This window comes from Xenopus laevis, chromosome 6L (genome assembly GCF_017654675.1).
Source record: "Xenopus laevis strain J_2021 chromosome 6L, Xenopus_laevis_v10.1, whole genome shotgun sequence".
Classification (NCBI taxonomy): Eukaryota; Metazoa; Chordata; class Amphibia; order Anura; family Pipidae; genus Xenopus; species Xenopus laevis.
Window position 1 is genome coordinate 62,934,509 of NC_054381.1, and position 22,326 is coordinate 62,956,834.

The following is a 22,326-nucleotide window of genomic DNA, read 5'->3' on the forward strand; positions in this document are numbered from 1 at the left end:
CTGGTGGGCGGGGCTTGCTGGGCATTGGGAGCTGCAGGGTCCTAGTGCAGCCGGGCGCACTTGATGTACCGTTTGAAATTCTTTTACATTTGGTTATTGCCAGAGTGTGTCCTTAGGGCGGAGAGAGTGGGTTGTTACACATGTGAAGCTACTTTGTCTTTGCCCAACACCAGCCATCACTGCTTATTACACATAGGGGCATGTTTATAACAGAAGTGCGGAATTTATCTTTCCTTCCCCACTTTTATAAAAGTGTTTAATAAAGCATTCCTATTAACTCACTTCCTTATATCCTGATTGCTTCTTTTGCTGTTTTATACCAATGCTGCTTAACTCCATCTGTAATTAACCTAAGGGTTACAAGGCTGGTGTAGAACTAACACTCTCTGCTTTGTGTATTGGTTGTTTCAGCTTGGATGTCTTTTTATATATAAACTAATACTACAGCTGATCTGGATTTCAGTTTTGGTTCATCAAAGTGGCTTTTGGCTGGTGCAGAACAAACACTCTCTAGGTTGTAAAATGATTGTTTCAGCTTGAAAGTTTTTTTAATATACAAACTAATACCACAGCCAAGGAAATTAACATATCTGAATTTCATCTGTGATTTATCAAAGTGGTTTAAGGCTGTTGCAGAACTAACACTCTCTACTTTGTTCAATGGTCTTTTTCAGTGATTGATTCCAGACTGAAAATTCTTTGACATATGAACTAATTCTACAGCCAAGGAAATTCCTTTTTTAACAGTGATGGAAAGATGAATGGTCTGACAGGGAGAAAAAAAGAAAGAAAGAAAGAAAGAAAGAAAGAAAGAAAGAAAGAAAGAAAGAAAGAAAGAAAGAAAGAAAGAAAGGGAGAGATCTGTATCCCTGGATGACAAATTAACTGGAAACTATAGCTTAATGGCTTGAGGGAACCCTCATTTATCAGCCAGTAGTTGTGTTCTTTCAAGGAAAAAAAGAGCCAGTTCTTGTATGAGTGCCCACCAATCTGATCCCCAAAGGAAGGGATGCCCCCATTGCCCCAGTTACTCAGCTGCACACACAGTGGGGCCACTTACCACAAATCAGAGACAGGAAAAGTTGCAGCAGAGCCCAGATGTGTTTATCCATCCTGATCCAAGGTAACAGACGCTGGTCGGGAAAAGGAAAGCATAGAAGGAACAGATTTCAGAAAACCAGAGGAGACTTCATTGAGGAGATGAGCGGTGACAGTTACATAAACTTCACTCTCTGTAATAACAACAGCAGCAGCAGTGACACAAGGCGAGCAAATACAATGGTCATGTTGTGAGAGCAGCTCCAATCAAACTCCCCTCAGCACAAGATGCCTTAGACCAGTGGTCCCCAACAGGCCCGGCCTGGCAACCTGTGGGTTCTGGCAAATGCCAGAGGGGCTGCTATAAGGTGCCATAGAAAGTCAGTATTTAGTGGCCTGGTGGGGGCTGTTTGGGCCTCTGTGTACCTGAAATGCCAGGGCCTATTTTAATTCTCAGTTCGGACCGGTTCCCCAACCAGTAGCTTGCGAGCAACATGTTGCACACCAACACTTTGGATGTTGCTCCCAGTGGTCTCAACGCAGATGCTTATTTTTGAATTCTTGCCTCTTAGAGGCAAGTTTTGGTTGCATAAAAACCAGATGTACTGCCAAACAGAGACTCCTGTAGGCTGCCAGTCCATAACAGCCAATCACAACTCTTATTTGGCATCCCCATGGACTTTTTCATGTTTGTGTTGCTCTCCAACTCTTTTTTACATTTAAATGTGGCTCACGAGTAAAAAAGGTTGGGGACCCCCGCCTTAGACTGAGCCAATCGTCATAATGACAGCGAGACTGACAATCCCTATAAACATGTAGCCTGAAGAGAATAATAAAGCTGTGAATATTTCCTCTCTGGCTTTATTGGGATGTACAGTAGGTCCCCTGACAGGTGAAAGTGGCCAAACAGGAGGATGAAAATGTGTGTAGTTTGCAGTGTGGTGCTGAAGTCTGGATCCTGTCACATTGTACATCTGAACAGCCTGGTGGGTGGGGCTTGCTGGGCATTGGGCACTGCAGGGTCCTAGTGTAGCCGGGACTGCTTGATTTACCGTTTGAAATTCTTGTACATTTGGTTATTACCAGTGTGTCCTTAGGGCGTAGAGAATGTTTGGCTTGGCCCCGGCAGAGCCGCATTTGGATGGAGAAAGAAATAATTCTGAGGTATTTATTTTTTTCTGGGATGGTGCCTGTGAGGTACAAGTACGTGGTAAAGGTCAAGTGGTGTAACATTATTATTATCCCAGAGGTGCTCAACATGCAGGCTTTTATTGTGAACAATAACAGCTAAATAGCTGCAGCTTGGATTGTAGATAATGGGGTGTTACAAACCAAAAAAAACTTTGTCTTTGCCCAGCACCAGCCATCACTGCTTATTGCACATAGGGGCATGTTTATAAAAGTGTGTAAAAAAAAAATAAAAAAGAGGTCACAAGGAAAAAAATGTGCAAGGAGCCAAGTAAAATCACTCAAGTTGCCACAGATCACCCAAGTGTCATAAAACTTCTCCTCATATCACTAATTGATTAATATAACTGTGTATAATTGGCATTCCACTCCACAGACTGTCAGCTCTCCAGTCAGTAATGAATACTGTGGCCAGGCTCATACACCTCAGCAGCTGCTCCTCCTCTGCCATGCCACTACTAGTGGCAATGGTTTCAGCTACCTTTCAGAATAAAATGCAAACTAATGACCCTCACATTCAAAGCAGTCCAAAACTCTGCTCCACTCTACATCTCTGAATTTACATACTCATCAAACTGCTTGTTACACTCCTCTACTGTTCTGAAACCCACATTCCTGACTTTGCAAAAACTTCACCCAGGGTCAGACTGGGCAGCCCCCTCCATCCCAGACCTGCTCCCCAGCTGCCCCGTAAAGAGCTGAACATTCATGGATGTGCGTGGCTCCAGTCCTACCCTTGCTGCACATCTTCTTTGGAATTCACTCTCATGCTTTGCTCGATCTGCTCCCAATCTCTCTGCCTTCAAAACATCTCTTAAAACACATTTCCCCTATTTATCCTTATACGTGTGCACTATTTGCTGCTAAGTGCAATACTCAATTCCACATTTTTCACCTGCTATAGCCTATCCCCACAACTTGTGTCTTAACTCCCTCCTCTTTTAGATTGTAAGCCCTTTTAGGTGGGACCACCTTACCTTTAGCCTTATATTGGTTATTGGTTGTTTTTGTTTGTATTCTTGTATGTATACACCCATTTATAGTACAATGCAGTAACATGATGTTTTATAAATACCTGTTAATATTAATAATAAATTTGGTTATAAGCTGTCCTAGTCTGCTCAAGTGCATAAATTCCATTGGTGTAACAACGGCATGCTGGCCTCCCCTTGCAAAGAAATCTTCAGAGAGGCCCAGTGTGCACCTACCCACACCTGCCCGCCTGCTCATGTCCCCTCCCCGGCCACTCACGTCGATTAGTAGGTAAGATTCCATCTAAGAAGGGGATTTATACATCTATAGAGGAAGCAGACCCTGTGGTCCGGGTTTCCCAGCGACCGTGGGGTCTGCTTCCTCTATAGTTACGCCACTGATACGTTCTTCAGGGGCTTAACTAGAGAGGAAGCGGGCCCAGTGACTGCTGGGGGGCCCAGTGGGGCACTGACAGATAAGCAGGTCCAGTATTATTAAAATGTCATATTCTTAAAGTTTGGGAAAAAAAATATTTTGCTGAAGGGCGCAGTAACTTTTAATTAAGCCTCATCTGAATTTGGCATGCAAGTCTACTGCACTTACAAAGCTTTGTTCCTTGTTTTTCAATGGACTTAGCACCTCCATTGAAGTGTACATTTTTTTGCATGAATTCTGGCATAATTCTACTGTACACACTCATAAATAGAGATTTTTCATATTGAAAGTATAAGCAAGAGGAGCCGTGAAATTATTTTACACACATTTATTTTCATAAACCTGCCCTGAAAGCAATGTGATTTAGTATTTTTTTTTATATGAAATAACTGTTAGCCATGCATACCTGACCAACCTTTTGATGTAAAAAAGTGTTCAGCTAATATCCTAGATTTGATTTCCAGACATAACTGATCTTTTAAGAGATGCAAAGATCTATTTTCTAAGGTGGAGGAGTTTCACTGCCATTGCTTTCGCTTTACTTCCGAATTCCAGAGACAATGCTTTTTTCTTATTTAAATTCAACATCAGTCCCATGGAATATCATTTCTTTCTTTGAAACGTAACATTTTTTTATCTCGAAAATATTGAAATTGTCCTAGTAAGAAGAATAAAGTCTTCTTACTGTGCCCTGTACATTACACATTGCTTTAACTAAAGTATAAAGTGACCCACTAGTGTAGTAGCACAATGTTCCTGGAAATTGCGGTGTATATTGTAAAAGGAATGAAGGATGGCAGCTATCCACACTGCCTGAGCATGTATCTGTAATCCCTGAATATTTCAGCCTTTCACTTCTCTAGAGCAGTTAAATGAAAATTCTACTTTATTCTGTTAATAAATCCACGAGTATCAAAAGAAGTCATGATTTTATTATGAATGATAACATCTAGAACTTCTTTGAGCATAGGTGAAGTGACAAGAGAGCACATTTTTAATACCTCTAAACAAACTGGAATTGAAATTATTAAGCATTTTTGAAAAACAAAATAAAACCCAGAACAGAGAAATACATCACATTAAAATAAAAAAAAAATACTTTTTATAATCCAATAATAACATTGCAAGGATGCCAGCTGCAATGCGAGGAGATGAATACTTTGCCTTAGGATGCATTCAGAGGGTTAGAAAGAAAGGGAAGAAATTTAGCTAGTCAAGAAATGTAGACAACCAGTTTATCCATCACCTCTTATGACACCCAGGGGTTATTTACTAAACCTCAATTTTTTTCTGGTGATGTTTTTTTGGGCAAAAACTAAAATTTTTAGTTGAAAACAAAAATTTTAATTTTTCGAGATTTATTATAGCCCGAAGCTGCTAATAGTCCGAAACCTAGGTCATGTAGAAGTCAATGGCAGATGTCCATTTTGCACTTTGAATATATCATGATCTGTGCTGGATTTCGTCCAATAAGCCAAAACATTTGGGGTTTTCAGTCGATAAACCAAAATTTACCAATTCGGGCATCAAATCCGAAAAATTCGTACAATTGGAGTTTTCACTCGATTTTATCAAGTTTTTTCCCGAAACAAATTTTTCGAGTTATTTTATTGATAAATAAAATAAAATCATGGATGGGAGTTTGGTCAGATTTGTTTTAATAAACATATGAGATAAATTCGAGTTTTAGTAAATAACCTCCTCAATGTCTCAAAATGTTTTTTGAAGAATCTTTTCTTTTTTTTCATTATCCCCAAAAGGATTAATACAGTGAGATAGAAAACCCTGCGTTGCTAAGGACCAGTAGCAACCAATACTGCCTCAATCAATTTAGTTCAAACAATAATAAAGATAATCTGCTGGGTTTTCTGTAATCAATTTATTTCAATAAATTTCACCTTAAAAAAATAGTGGCTGGCCAGCCTACTAATTGAAACACAACATCACATACAAAGCATAACTCAGCAATTCATATAAAAAATAAAACTTTTTTGTCAATGTGTAAAACGATATTAAAAATAAGAATTTAGGAATAAAAATTCAGGAATTTCCTTGGTTGCAATATTAGTTCATATGTCAAAGAATTTGTATGCTGCTAAACTCCATCGTGTACTCACATTATGTACCATTATAGTCTATGGACCCATGCACGCTACTGAACATCTTTATAAGTTTACACAAGTATCTGAATATAAATTAAACAAAATCAAGGATTAAAGAAAAAACATGCAAGAATAACATATATTAGAAGGAGAGTGATCCCAAACACAAGAACAAAGTAATACTGGTGTGTGTGTCAATGACAAAAAGTTGTGTTTCCTCCAGTGGCCCAGTTAAATCCCATCCCAATCCCATCTCAGTCTGTGCAATTAAAAACAGAGGTGCACAAGTGGGAACAACCTGGAGCCAGCTAGTGTATGCCCACTGTAAGATTAAGAAAATATCTGACACAAAATATAAAAATATCCTACTTATTGGAATACAAAAAGAAAAGGAAAACACTGGTATGGCAAATTTGTAACTACAGCTCCTAACAAAAACTAAATGCTTAATTCCTCCTATGCACTTTATGATCATTTACTTTTAAGCAAAGTAGTATGGTTCACTTTTGTTCTCCACCAGAGAGCTACAAACGTCTGTTGTTTAGTTGTACAACATAAGACATTTGTTGTATCTAAGGTGATTCATGAATTAAAGTTGAGTCATGCCCCTTACCTGTGGCAGACTCAGAAAAAATAAAAGGGCACATTGTTAACCAGCATGTGGCTTATCTGTCTGGGAACAGTAAAATATAAGGAAGGTTAAAAGAGCCATATAATTATACTCCAGGGGCCTAAATGCAATATAATAATGTGGAGTCATATTGCTGTACTGGACAATAATAAGTACTTGTCTAACTCAAAATACAGCATTGAATTCATTTTCTTATGTACTCCATTTTGAAGGGGTGGTTTACCTTTGAGTTAACTTTTAAGTATGATGTAGAGAGTGATATTCTAACACAATTTGCAATCGGTTTTCATTATTTTATTATTTGTGATTTTTGAGTTATATCGTTTTTTATTCCGCAGCTCTCCCATTTGCAATTTCAACAATCTGGTGGCAACTGAAAAGTTGCTTAGAATTGGCCATTCTATGACATACTGAAGGTTAACGTAAAGGTGAACACAGCAAATTTGGATCACCACTACATGTGGTAGAGATCAGAATTCCACTACCCCCATTTGAATGTCTTCCATTTACCTGAATAGGAAGTGGGGCAATTCACCATGAATGGCCATATAGCACTTAAAGGAAAACTATACACCCAAAATGAATACTTAAGCAACAGATAGTTTATATCAAATTGAATGACATATTAAAAAATCTTACCAAACTGGAATATATATTTACATAAATATTGCCATTTTACATCTCTTGCCTTGAACCACCATTTCGTGACTCTATCTGTGCTGCCTCAGAGATCACCTGACCAGATATACTACAACACTAACTGTAACAGGAAGAAGTGAGGAAGCAAAAGGCAGAACTCTGTCTGTTAATTGGCTCATGTGACCTTACATGTGGTTTGTATGTGTGCACAGTGAATCGTACGATCTCAGGGGGCGGACCTTATTTTTTAAAGGAGAAGGAAAGCTATGGAGGCATTTTATTGCCAATAGATTAGCTGCAATAGTGCAAGCTAGAATGCTTTATTTATTCTGTAGAATGTTTTACCATACCTGAGTAAAAAGCTCTAGAAACTCTCTGTTTGTGTAGGATAGGAGCTGCAGTATTAATGTGGTGTGACATCACTTCCTGCCTGAGTCTCTCCCTGCTCTGGGCTCAGATTACAGTAGAGAAGGGAGGGGGGGAGGAAGATGAACAAACTGAGCATGCTCTTGCCCAGGGCAATGAGGGTTAAGATGAAGACAGGAAGTCTGATACAGAAGCCCATGTGTACACAATAGAAGGAAAGAAATGCTGTGTTTCTTTTGACAGGGGACTCAGAGCAGCATTACTTTGGGGGTTTACTGGTATATTTAGATGGACCTTTCTGATAAGGCTTACTTAGTTTTAACCTTTCCTTCTCCTTTAAAATGGCAATTTTCTATTTATGATTACCCAATGGCACATACTACTAAAAAAGTATATTATTATGATAATGGTTCATTTACATGAAGCAGGGTTTTACACATGAGCTGTTTTACTCAGTATCTTTTAATAGAGACCTACATTGTTTGGGGGGTATAGTTTTCCTTTAACTTTGGACATGAAGCTATCTTTTGCAGCGAGTGCCATTTTGATTTCCAAGTACTGGTACAGGTACTAGAGATGAAAACATGGGGCTTATTATTATTAGCTTATTTGCTAATGATAATATATTTTTTATATGACCACATTTATATGAGAACAGCCTATTCCAAAGACAGACAAATGGTTATGTGTCAGAGTGTAAGAATAATAAAGTCTAATAACAAATGCCCCTATCATTCTGACTCAGCAAAAAAACAACTGCCCAAGACAGAAAAAGGTATAGGGAGGGTTGATGTTCCCCCATTTATTACACCCCTTGATGAGAGTCCACTTTGTAAGTTACTGACTGAATTCAGAGTGTCAGCAGATACTAGATGAGGCCCTGCACAGAATTGTTTTCTTCATTTACTGAGTCCCTCCCTGTGTCTGCTTTTAACAGATAAAGAACTGCAAGGCTGAGGGACAGTTGTAAGCATGGAAACTATTTTCAGTTAAAATATCTGTAGTTAAGAACATTCAGTCCTCTTCCAACATTTTGGCAGGGTTCAAGTTATATAACGTATGTATGTATACTCCCATTTTAATCTATAAAAGCTTGTGAAAAGGGGAGTGTCTTTGGCAAAGCCTCATGTTACACTTCGGTGTCACAATTGACTGCTTTCCCAAAGCAAAACCATTATATGTTCTTTGTTAAACTCAATAAACCTCATTCTATTTGAAATAGCCTTATCTCTGAGTTTTGCTTTCCATATACCGAGGTCATAGCAATAAAATTAGCAACACTAACTAATATGCTTCTTGTTAATAATATATGGCAACCAATCACGATTTTCGCTTTAGATGTTTTTCTTGCTACTACAAGAATAAAACTAATCACTTATTGATTTTTATAGGTAAGCACATGTATTGACAGCCCTTGGAAGAAATCCAGTTGGACCCCTTTTTTAAAGAGGACAAATACTATATTGAGCTGTCATGGTACTTTGTAGGCTACAGATTATAACTGCTGCAGTTACAAAAAGAAGACCAATAAACATTAAAGGAAGACAATACATAAATAAAAAATACAATACCTCGGTACTGGAAAAGCCACGGAGTCCCCACAATTGGTGACTGGGCAATAGAATTGAACCACATAATGCAGATGGAGGACATGAACTTACTAAGCGACGGGATACTTTTTAAAAAGTCTGGTCAACATTCTCTTTCAATCTGCTCTAGTTAATAACAACATCTAAACAGGCAAGCCCATCCAGACTCGGCCTTAGCGACCTTGGAATTTAGTTCCGCTAATCTTAGTCAATACCGTGATGAAACAGTGCTGCTCTTTACCTCTCACTAACTTGAGCTGACAATATGGGGTCACAATGTGTCATGCTCTGACACATTGATCTGACGCACCACTGCCCCCCATTTTTTATATTTGATCATACTTCCTTGGTTACAGTCTTTTTAAAATTCTTGTAAATTATGCAATGAGAAACATGATATTGTATGCTGTAAACAAAGAAACCATTACTAAGCACAGCTGTTTCCTGTTCCTTATTTTCTGTATTGTATTTCCATACTTTTTGTGTTTATGCATGAAAACTAAATAAGTAATATGCAAAAAAAATTGCAATGCTGAAGGCTCTAAACCACAGATCCTTAGAGACTAAGTTCCAATATGCTTTAGCGGACTCATTCAGTTGAGTTTCCTCTGAAATAGATATTGTATCCATTGCATAAACCCCCACCCCCAAGCTTTTGCTTCTTTTAGTTCAGAAGCTACTTAAAAAAGTGACAACACTAGTGAAAAATGAAGATCATGGTGAATTGAGGAAATGGGACAGGAGGCAGTGCACATACCAACAGACGTTTAGTAAATTGCTAGGGAAATGGCACACAGATTTTAATGACATTTTGTCTTCTATATCTTCTAGTAGCCAAAATATGTGGGCCAGTACTCCCTCCACTGGCCCCTATGAGAATCACCTGAAGATACAAGTATCTGTACTCGTAAACAAGTGCTGTTGCGTTGACAGATAAAAAATGCTTGACAACCAGGATACTTGGGTTATCAAAAGATTCTCATAGAATCCACTGGAGGCTGGTTTTAGACATTGTGAAGCAAAGTTAATTAGTGCTTCTCTATACAAAGAACAGAACATTTATGACTTGCGTGTTCTGTAATTAACATTGTAAAGAAGGAAAGTTGCAAATGGAAATCTAAAAGTACTCTATGTTACAAAATGGAAAAACTAGAATGGATTGCGTTAAGTATGAGTAAATAAATAGCAGACTTTATGAAAAATATAAATAAAAGTAAACTTAGAAACTCTTTGAAATTATAGTATGTTTCTAAGCTGAAGCATGGAAGAATGGATGGGAATATAATGGAAAAGGAAACTTGTTTCAACCCTTTGTCCAATTATTACATCATATTTTCATTAAACAGTTAGATTAAAATTACTTACAAGATGCTAAGTGATGATGTGTAATCCCCTCTGTTATCCACCATCTGAGTGTTTTCAAGGAAAGTTAGGAGACTCTAAATAACCCATATAGATATACACACCTACTAAGACTGTTCCTTCCACCTGCTAATTTGAACTGATGCACTGTATCTGGATTCAAAGAAATTAGAGACCTCTATGGCAGTCCAAGAATATCAGGCAGCTCAATACAGCAGGTCATTTATTGCCCATTTATTGCCTTCAACATATGTAGCTTTGCATCTTTGTGTCCTGCTAAAATAATTTGCTTAATGCTTGACATTGTAGACCCTAAATAACACCAGTTGCCTTAGGCTGATAAAGAGAGACCATGACTAAGTGCCCAAAGTGGGTGCGAAACGCATAGGGCGAATGAAGATGCAGATATATACTTTTTAACTTTGTATAAATAAAAATATTATTTAACTTATTCTCTCTGGTCCTGTGGATCCATTTGAGTGCTGGTCAGCCCTGCTTTTTCTTTACATTTCTTCCTGTGCCGCTCCCTAAAACTGGAGGTCTGGGGCTGGTGCACCCGGACCAAATTTTCTACTCGGTGAGTCCTTTACAATTTATTCTGGAGCACTGTGTCTTTCCTACTTTTGAAATGCCTTAGGCTGATGCCAAGAAGCAATTCTTTCCTCCCTAAGCCATAGGATACAACATGGCGCTTTTATCTATTTGTATTTTACTTTATCTACAACCTAATTTTGAACATAGCATATATGGCAATCATGTTTAAGTGACCCTTACCACTATAGCGCTTGTGCTCAACGGTAAATAAGCCCTTTTATCTTTAAAGGGCAAGTGGATCCCCCAGATTTGCCTTAAAAAAAGAAAACATCATGCTAAGCATCTTTCCAATTTACATTTATTTAACATTTTCAGTGCTTTTAAAGTTATTTGTAATTTCTTGACACGTAGATGTTAATTTTCAAAAAATGTTGCAAAAACTTTAGTTCCTCAGCAAATACAGGTCTGTTAATCAGCTGCCTTGTCATTGTCTGAGCCATCAGGGCAGACAATAGAAAGGGACAGACAAACACTGCTTCAATAGTAATACATATACCTTTAAAAAAAACAGAAAATTTGTAATGAATGTATATAATGTATATAATGTAAAGCATTATGTTTTCCTTTATTACGCATTACAAATAATTCACTATATCATATAACATTTTATACCTGAACCAACAAATCCACGTTTAGCTGTAATTTTGGTGCTTAACCATCTCAGGTCATGTCCTGATCCTGTGCTTTCTGAAAGGTCCAGCATTTCACAACATTTCACAATGGAACTCCTTTTAGATACGTTATTGTTTTTACTACTCAATTTAACTAGAGGAGTTGTTAGTCAAAACTCTCAAATTCGAATTGTGAATTATCCAAACTCAATTTGAGTTTTAATTCAAATTCAAATGATTTATCATACTCAAATTCAACTATTTGCCACCCAAAACCTGACAAATTACTGTATTAGTCAATGGGAGAGGTTTATTGGTGATGTTTATAGCCTTCCTGACATTCAAGTTTTTTTCTGAGAAAAAACTAGAATCAAATTTGATCGAATTCAAATAAAATATGAATCGAATTCAATTCAAGTTTGTGGGTCATTTAAATTCATCCTAGTTTTAAAAATTCGATTTTATTAATATATTTCCCCAAGTCGGATTTCGAATTCAATCGGAGAAAAAAACTCAAATCAAGTTTTTTTTATTCAAATCGAGTTTTTCTAGTTCAAATCAAATTCGATTCGAGTTTTCGGGTTGAGTTTTCGAGGTGAGAAAATTCACTTTTATTCATAAATTTCAGTTGGTCAAATTTCTAATTTATGGGAGTTTTAAAAAACGCACATGAATTAGAAATTCGACTCTTGATAAATGTGCCTTCCCGTGTAGCCACGTCTGATTTCAAAATTGAATATAAAAAAAAAAATCTGTTTGCTCTATTGAAAAACAGTTTCAGTGCAGAATTCTGCTGGAGCAGAATTAACTGAAGCGTTAAAAAAACAAAACATGTTTCCCATGACATGAATCCCTTTAATAATTATAAAGTGACGGCTGCAAGGAACACAGGTTAATTTATTACATTATTTTGAGATCATCATATACTGAAGATATGTAGTTGTCAGACTTTTCTTATTTAAACCCCCTCAGAGGCCAAATTGTTGCTCAAGGACACGCTTAGCTCATACCAAGATATAGGAAAACATTGGTGTATAGTCCTGGTGTATCAGGACTATAGATGCAGTCTTAAAATATCTCTGGAATAATTTTAATGAGACAACATTTCAATGATTTCTACCCTTATTCAGGTCAAAGATAAAGGCAGAGGCTGAGGAGGAAGAAAACAATAAATAGGCACGGTCAGCAACAGAACAGGCAAAGAAAACCTGAATCGTCATGCAGAGCACAATGTAAGGTCATAAGTCATGGTTGGCAGGATAACTAATGAATTCAGATGAACAATCAGATGAGTCAGATGAAAAAAGGGCAACAAACATCACAGAAACAGAGGTCAGTGAGAAAAATCCAGGGCTCATTTATTAATCAAAACTGCAGTTATAGTCATGCATGTTGTGTCATAATTGTTACATGTTTTGATGTGAAGGTGTCTGTTGGGATGAATTGCACACAAGTGCATCTATTGATGGAGAGAAGGGTTCCCACAGTTGTCTGCATTAATAGACACACGGTACTTTCACCTGAAAACTCATGTACTGATCTCATCTTGATGATGATAAGTACTGGAAATGATGACGCTGAACATTTTAAGTACACTATGTGTCAAAATGCAAGCACCATTGCATGTATTTGAGTGCATCAGATGCTTATGTGCCAAGCGCAACTCCCCCTTTTACCTGCAAAAATGCTGCAGTATGGGAAAAAACCATGGTAAATTGCATCAGAAATTGCACGTTTACTGATCTAGCAGTAAAGTGGGACTCAAAGCACTTTACAGCAAGCAAGGTATCGATTACAGTCGTATTATGCTGGGACACCAGGAGATTAACCGGCCTATTTATCATAATGTGTAAAACGATTAAAACTGAACAAAAATTGTGTAAAAGCTGTGTAGAATAAATGGTGACCTTTCTTAAGCAGTATGTTTCATTTTATGGCTCCCTGAAAGCTGCATTTAATGCCATTATATCACCATACTTAGGGGTAGATTTATCAAGGGTTGAAGTAAAAATTCGAAGTAAAAAAAATAATTCAAATTTCGAGCTATTTTTGTGTACTTCGAATATCGAATAGGCCAAAATTCTATTACAATGTGAAAAATATTTGACTATTCGAATATCGAAATTCATCATGTTCTGTCTGTTTAAAACTTTGACTTGGACCATTCGCCATCTAAAACCTGCTGAATTGCTGTTTTAGCCTATGGAGGACCTCCTAGAACCTATTTGGAGTCATTTGGTGGACTGTGAAAAAGTTTTTTGGGGGCAAATCCTTCAATTTGAATTAGATCGAATGATTCAAATACAGCCTATTCATCTGCAGAAAAGAAACGTTGATTTTTTAAATAAAAATAAAATAAATTTTAGTTGGTCTTTTTTTTTTGAATTTCGAAGTTATGGGAGTTCAAAAAAAATGTAAGCATCAAATAAGCTCCATCAGAAGCTGCTTTGGAAAAAAGCATAAAAACTGCAATGGATGAACGTTGTACTTTGCATTAGCGTTTGCAAGCAACTGGTTGGTTTAACACTGGATATTTACACAGAGGTACAGGGTTGCTAAAAGAAATATACACAACTTGAAAAATAACATATTGGGGCAAATTTGCCCATGGGCGGTTACCCATAGCAACCAATTAGTGATTGGCTTTTTTCAGTCAGCTGATGGATAAACAATGAATGCAAGCATCTGATTGGATGCCACGGGTTACTGATCGGGGGCAAACTTTCCCAGTGTTTATAAATGAGCCACAGTTTCTCAGCAATGCATGGTGATGTGTGATGTATTTGTTTGATTGATGCTTTTTTACACAGTATGATAAACATGTCCCTAAGTGACTGGTCCAGGGTCACAAGAAGTTGCAACATGGATATGAAGCAGAGTCTCTATCGTAAGACCCCACATTACAGACTGATAGCTTCACCTCCACTGTACATGAACCCTATTATCTCTGGATTGTTTTATATAGGAAATAATAGCTTGAGGGAGCTTAAATAATAAGCCTCTGCTTGGAGTTAACCAAAGGCAGATGGGAGGTAAATATATACACAGTCAAACCTTAAATTTTTCGTTTTCCCACATGGTCCCACCAGTTTCAGTGTATTTTTATGGGCACTGCTCCCTAGTTTTACAATGTGTTTTCCATCTTTTCAGTTTAGCCCTTGCTTCTTGCAATTAACTACATTTGTTCCACCAAAATGTGGAACAAATGTATTTCCTCCACACATCTACAAAGAGGGCCGCCATCTTAAATACACCAACATCATCATTTTTACCTCATATTCCCATCTCCACATAACACCTAGCCCTAGGGTTTTGAAGTGATGATGCAAGTGTTGCTCAGGCTTGGGCTGATCATATTTCCCATTCACAAGTCTACACTAAGCATGGGCGAAATTGACATCCATTTCAGCATAGGCGTTCTTTATAATGAGTGATATATAGTTATGGGAAGTGTTGAATTAAGGAAAGGCCAGCTCCTATAGACTCCATTTTATTCAAATAATCTAGAATTTTAAAAATGATTTCCTTTTTCTCTGTAATAATAAAACAGTACCCGGTACTTGATGCAAACAAAGATATAATTAATCCTTATTGGAAGCAAAACCAGCCTATTTGGGTTTATTTAATGTTTACATGATTTTCTAGTAGACTTAAGATATGAACATCCAAATGAAGGCAAGATCCCCAAGTCCTGAGCATTCTGGATAACAGGTCCCATACCTGTACTTATACAGGTATACATATGTACATATAGTGGCAGTTTTATCAAGGGTCGAATTTCGAGTTTCTAACTCCCATAAACTCGGAATTCGAAAAAACAACCAATCAAAGTTTATTTAAATTTTTTTTAAAAAAAAAACGGGTCAATAGGATCGAGCTGCAAACTTGAATCGAATTTGAATCGAATTCGATCTGAATTGATATTAGTTTTTTCACCAAAAAAAACCCCTCCAAATTGATTGTAGGAGGTCCCCCATAGGCTAAAACACCAATTTGGCAGGCTTTAGATGGCAAATAATTGAATTCAAATACTTAAAGGGACAGTACATGATAAATTTCAAAATTCAAATTTCGATTTTTTTTTAAACTCAAATTGAATCTGGACTATTCATTAGTCGAATTACACTAAAAAAAACTCGAAATTCAAATTTAAAAATTAAAATTTTCAAATCTGCCCCATAGTTTACATATTGATGTATAAGGGGTGTACCAATGATAAATTATGTGTAAGATGGGTGTCATGCTGATGAAGGGTGTGCAAAAGGGTGACCATAAAAGAGGAATAAAGGTGAATGCAGTGCATAATGATGTGACTTAACAATGCAAAAATGTTTTTATCTTTCTTGATCAATACAGCAAATCAGAGTATTCTGACCAACTATAAATAGTTCCCCTGTCCACAAAGGAGCTGCATATTGTATCACTTGCAATAACAGAGAACTTTCAGAAAGTGCAGCAATTACTGTATAAATACTATATGCTGTAAAATGTGTTTGATGCATTTGATCATATGTAGAAGAAAAAAATCCATTCTTGACCATGGCCAGCCATATCATCATACCAAAATCCCTTAGACTAAAAAAGCTTGGTATTTCTGTCACATTCTATATAAAATAACAAAGCAGAAAGCTTTAATAAAGGGAAGCACAGATTAGTGTGGTTAACAGGCAAAAAAGTTAATATACTCAGGTAGGAGAGATGATACTTTTGTTAAATTAATAGTTTGGAAATCTCTGTGTATGAAATGTCCTAATAAATGCCATTATGTTAAAAAATAAAAAAGTAAAAAAGTATCACAATATTTGGTATCATGTACTAAACCACATTTTTAACACAGAAGAGAAGCATGTGTTTTTCTGTGTCCTTTCAGGGAATACTTTCTGCTTCAAAGGAGAAGATTGTCATGGAGGAGAGCTCAGTAAACTGCGACTTGTCTTACCATTATGTCAACAACAAATGCAGATGACAGTGAAAAATTGATTGAAGTTTAATTAATTAAATGAAGGATCAATGTTAACACCCTACCCACAAACTACACTGTAAAAACAAAAGTCTGGATAGCAACAATTATTTGGAGAGCAGATGCATGACTTGGATAATAGACTAAGCTTCAAAAATGCAGGATTCTCTTTTCTTTAAAAGTCCCAGTTATATCTTCACAATGTCAAATTAGTTTTCTTCGTAGCTAACTATACTTATGAGCCACAACCAATAGATTTAATCCATGCATTTAAATCTTACTACAGAAAAAATCTTGTGATTAGGGTATTTTGGGAGCTTTTACCAACAACTGAAAAGAAATGTGCTTGATGTTTTGCACTATACTGCACAAGAAGCGTAGAACTCTTTAAAATGTAGCAGCCCTTTACAGATCTGTCGCTAAATTATCTGGCAGGGAGTTAACTTCTATTCGAATTTGGTCGAATGCGCTATTACTTCGATTTGTATGATTCGAATTCGGCCCAATACGGACCTATTTGATTGAAAATGGACCTTTTCGGTCAAAAAAAAAACGTTGACTTAATTTCGGGTGGTCTTTTTGAATTCAAATTTCGAAGTTTTTCAAATTCGAAATTCGACCCTTGATAAATATGCCCCTAGTCTCTCATATACTCAAAATTCTTGGAAAGTTCTCTACACTTACTGGCCAAACAGACAGGATTTAACTGTGTCACATACTGTAAGGGGCTGATTCACTAAGGGTCGAATATCGAGGGTTAATTAACCCTCGATATTCGACTAGGAATTGAAATCCTTCGACTTCGAATATCGAAGTCGAAGGATTTAGCACAAATACTGCGATCGTACGATCGAAGGATTATTCCTTCGATCGAACGATTAAATCCTTAGAATCGAACGATTCGAAGGATTTTAATCCAACGATCGAAGGAATATCCTTCGATCTAAGAAACTTAGGAAAGCCTATGGGGACCTTCCCCATAGGCTAACATTGACTTCGGTAGCTTTTAGCTGCCGAACTAGGGGGTCGAAGTTTTTTTTAAAGAGACAGTACTTCGACTATCCAATGGTCGAATAGTCGAACGATTTTTAGTTTGAATCCTTCGATTCGAAGTCGTAGTCGAAGATCGAAGTAGCCCATTCGATGGTTGAAGTAGCCCAAAAAATACTTCGAAATTCGAAGTTTTTTTACTTCGAATCCTTCACTCGAATTTAGTGAATCGGCCCCTAAATGTGGTTAAATTTACTGTATGCATGGTGATTACAGTTTTTTTGGGGGGTTTTGTAAACTTTTTTTCCTGGAACCTTTTGAAGAACAGTACTGTTCGCTATATTGTCTAAACTGCATTTGTTTCTGAGGCAACACAATTGTACTAGTATAATGTAGAACTACATGCTGCAATACTCTACACCACTTTTTGTCCTTGATACTATAGTGTAAATACTTTACTGTCTAAGCAATGAAAATTCTTTTATCATCTGCAGTGCTGAAATATATTACAGTTTAGTATATGCTTAGATTTTGGCCTAACAAATACAATGAAATGTATGAAGCTTGATGAGCTTTACTGCTCACAGCTTTGAATAAATACCTTGAAGTACATGTGTTTCAAAGAAAAAAGTTAATTTGTTTTTTCTGAATACTTGACATTTAAGTTTCCTTAACACATTTCCCTGATTTTACATTTTTGTGGGTTTTACACCTACACGAGGTGAACACCAACTTAAACAGAAACAGAGTACACCTTGGAACAGATGTAGTACTTTCTTTTATGTGAATACTTGACATTTAAGTGTCCTTAAAACATCTCCCTCATTTTACTTTTAGCTGCTTCTATTATTAGTGCGGTATGTACTATATTATATTTCTAAACATTTTTGTAACCATGTATATTCTTCAAGCAATGTCCTAATTGTTTTGGTTTACACAGCTATTTTGTTTAGATTTATATCACTTTGATTTTCCGAAATGAACCTTATTTTTTTCCCAAACCCTTGTTATTTGAAGTTATTCTGATGGAAGCACACACAAACCATCTTTATATAACAAGCTACAGCTAGGAAGGATTCATCTGTAGGACCAATAAATGTAATCAAGCAAGGAGATGCCAGCCTAGGTAAAATATGAAATAAAAAATAGTTATGATAATGGAATTTACCTTGACACAAGTATGGTAGCCTAGCATTTTTGTGATACATCTATAACTTAATGCACCATGCTTTTGAAAAAATACACACTGATAAATAATAAATACTGCAATTGTAAAGATGATTGGGTGCATAGTATTTACATTTGCTATATACAGTCCTATATCAAATTCCCAATTATCTCCAGTACAGCAAACACATGTGTGGCAATGCCACTGTCTAACTTCCTACATTTCACCAAATATATCAAGTTTGACAAAATCTGTCCTTAATAAATGACCAAACTAATTAATATTTAATTACTACAATGCCACAAAATATAAACTGGTCTAAAATTTACCAAGCTAAGATTATATATCACAAAAATTATATCTATGCCTTTTGAATAGTAGAATTATATTGACTGTGCTCTAGTTCACTGGAACCACACCAGACAAAAAGGAGTTTGTAAAAATGAAAAAAAAAATACCCTGGCTTAATGATATCCTTTCATCCTGAATGCCATTTATATCATTAAGCTTTCCAATTCCTCAGTGAACACTTTCAAGTTCCTCAGTGTGTTCTTTGTAGATGTATTTATTATTTATATATACTGAATGTACAATTATGCCATCCACGAATCCCTTAATGCATGAGATTGTATTACTTGTTGCAGCTATGTGAATGCTTTGAACCTGTGCTATATAATAATTTCAGATGCCTTTACCACTCAGAACATATAATCTAATATAATAATATGATTAAATCATTGTCTTTAAAGGTGTACACCAACTTTATTAGGACAATAAAGGAAGTGTAATTTTAATCAACTTTCGTACATTAATTAGAATGTAAAGCTATTATTAAATATAATTGTATTCAAAAGCAGCATTTGCATATTCCTTTCAGTTATGGTAAAGTTTTTATTACTAAATAACACAGTATACATTGCAAGTAATTTATTCCACTATTTAAAATGTTATAACTGAACCAATAAAGGATGTTTTTTAGTTGTAATATTGGTGTGTAAGTAGTCTCAGGTCATTGTGTCTGGTCCTGTGCTTTCAGAAAGAGCCAGCACATTACAATGGAACTACTTACAGATAGGCTATTGTTTCTCCTACTCAATGTTACTGAAGGAGTAACCACTTGATTTAAAGGTATACTGTCATGGGAAAAAACATTTTTTCAAAATGAATCAGTTAATAGTGCTGCTCCAGCAGAATTCTGCACTGAAATCCATTTCTCAAAAGAGCAAACAGATTTTTTTATATTCAATTTTGAAATCTCACATGGGGCTAGACATATTGTCAATTTCCCAGCTGCCCCAAGTCATGTGACTTGTGCTCTGATAAACTTCAATCACTCTGTACTGCAAGTTGGAGTGATATCACCCCCTCCCTTTCCCCCCCAGCTGCTAAACAAAAGAACAATGGGAAGGTAACCAGATAACAGCTCTCTAACACAAGATAACAGCTGCCTGATAGATCTAAGAACAGCACTCAATAGTAAAAACCCATGTCCCACTGAGAACCATTCAGTTACATTGAGAAGGAAAAACAGCAGCCTGCCAGAAAGCATTTCTCTCCTAAAGTACAGGCACAAGTCACATGACCAGGGGCAACTGGGAAATTGACAAAATGCCCCATGTCAGATTTCAAAATTGAATATAAAAAAATCTGTTTACTCTTTTGAGAAATGGATTTCAGTGCAAAATTCTGCTGGAGCAGAACTATTAACTGATTCATTTTGAAAAAAAAGTTTTTTCTCACAATAGTATCCCTTTAACCAGACTTTGATTTTTACTATTTTTCATATGTACCACTAGGTGGGGCATGGGAACATTTTTACCAAGGCAGCTGTTATCTGGTTACTAGTGATGTGCCGGTAGAGGAAAACTTGACCCGAACCCACCCACACCCAGCTTATCCCCTCTATGTATAGATCTGTGCTGACCTCCCACACCAATGCCATCATAAAAGGGGCAGGCACGTGCCTATAAAACAGGAATCCAGCAGTGTATGGTCGCAGGCGTGAGAGCAGGCAGAAGAGCTTAAGCCAAACCTGCCTGCGACCCAGAAATGGTGTGCCAAAGTTGACCCAAACCCGCTTGCCCCCTGGTATTAGCCCGGCCTGCATTACTACTGGTTACCTTCCCACTGTTTTGCTGATGGGCTGCTGGGGGATGGGGAGAGGGAGAGGGGTGATACCACTCCAAAATAACAAAACATAGATTAGGGAGCACCTTCCATCAATTAGGAAAACAGTGGATGTTGAGCAGGGTCTTAAGTATAAATGTTTTTTCTTTTAACGTTTTTCCTGGGTTTATTTTAATTGATTTGCTCATTAAAAGTTAAGTTTTAAGCTGTGTGTTTGGACTAAGGGATGGGGAGGTGCAATCTCAAGGGTCAGATCTTATTCTCTTTTCATTCGTGATACCACTCCAACTTGCTGGGCAGCAGCAAAGAGTGACTCTGGGCACCTGGGAAACTAACAACATGTCTAGTCCCATGTCAGGTTTATAAGTAAAACATTTGTTTATGTAGTCAAGTATATAAAATTACAGACTCCTTCAGTAGTCCACTTACAACTTTATTCCAGTTACAGCCACTGCTAAACCATCTAGCTGGGAAGCAGTGATTAAAATACACAGGAATCTGCTTATAGAGTACATATCCTAGTTACATAATTACATAGTTAAATTGGGTTGAAAAAAAGACAAAGTATATCAAGTTCAACCCCTCCAAATGAAAACCCAGCATCCATACACACACCCCTCCCTCCCTACTTTCACATAAATTATATATACCCATACCTATACTAACTATAGAGTTTAGTATCACAATAGACTTTGACATTATGTCTGTCCAAAAAAAATCATCCAAGCCATTCTTAAAGGCATTAACTGAATCAGCCATCACAACATCACCCGGCAGTGCATTCCACAACCGCACTGTCCTGACTGTGAAGAACCCCCTACGTTGCTTCAAATGAAAGTTCTTTTCTTCTAGTCTAAAGGGGGGGCCTCTGGTACGGTGATCCTCTTTATGGGTAAAAAGGTCCCCTGCTATTTGTCGATAATGTCCTCTAATGTACTTGTAAAGTGTAATCATGTCCCCTCGCAAGCGCCTTTTTCCAGAGAAAACAATCCCAACCTTGAGTCTTCCACCCCTCTAACCAATTTAGTTGCACTTAGTCTCTGCACTCTCTCCAGCTCATTTATATCCCTCTTAAGGACTGGAGTCCAAAACGGCACTGCATACTCCAGATGAGGCCTCACCAGGGACCTATAAAGAGGCATAATTATGTTTTCATCCCTTGAGTTAATGCCCTTTTTTATGCAAGACAGAACTTTATTTGCTTTAGTAGCCACAGCATGACACTGCCCAGAATTAGACAACTTGTTATCTACAAAAACCCCTAGATCCTTCTCATTTAAGGAAACTCCCAACACACTGCCATTTAGTGTATAACTTGCATTTATATTATTTTTGCCAAAGTGCATAACCTTGCATTTATCAACATTGAACCTCATTTTCCAATTTGCTGCCCAGTTTTCCAGCTTAGACAGATCACTCTGCAAAGTGGCAGCATCCTGCATGGAACCTATAGTTCTGCACAATTTAAAGGGATCCTGTCATCGGAAAACATGTTTTTTTTCAAAACGCATCAGTTAATAGTGCTGCTCCAGCAAAATTCTGCACTGAAATCCA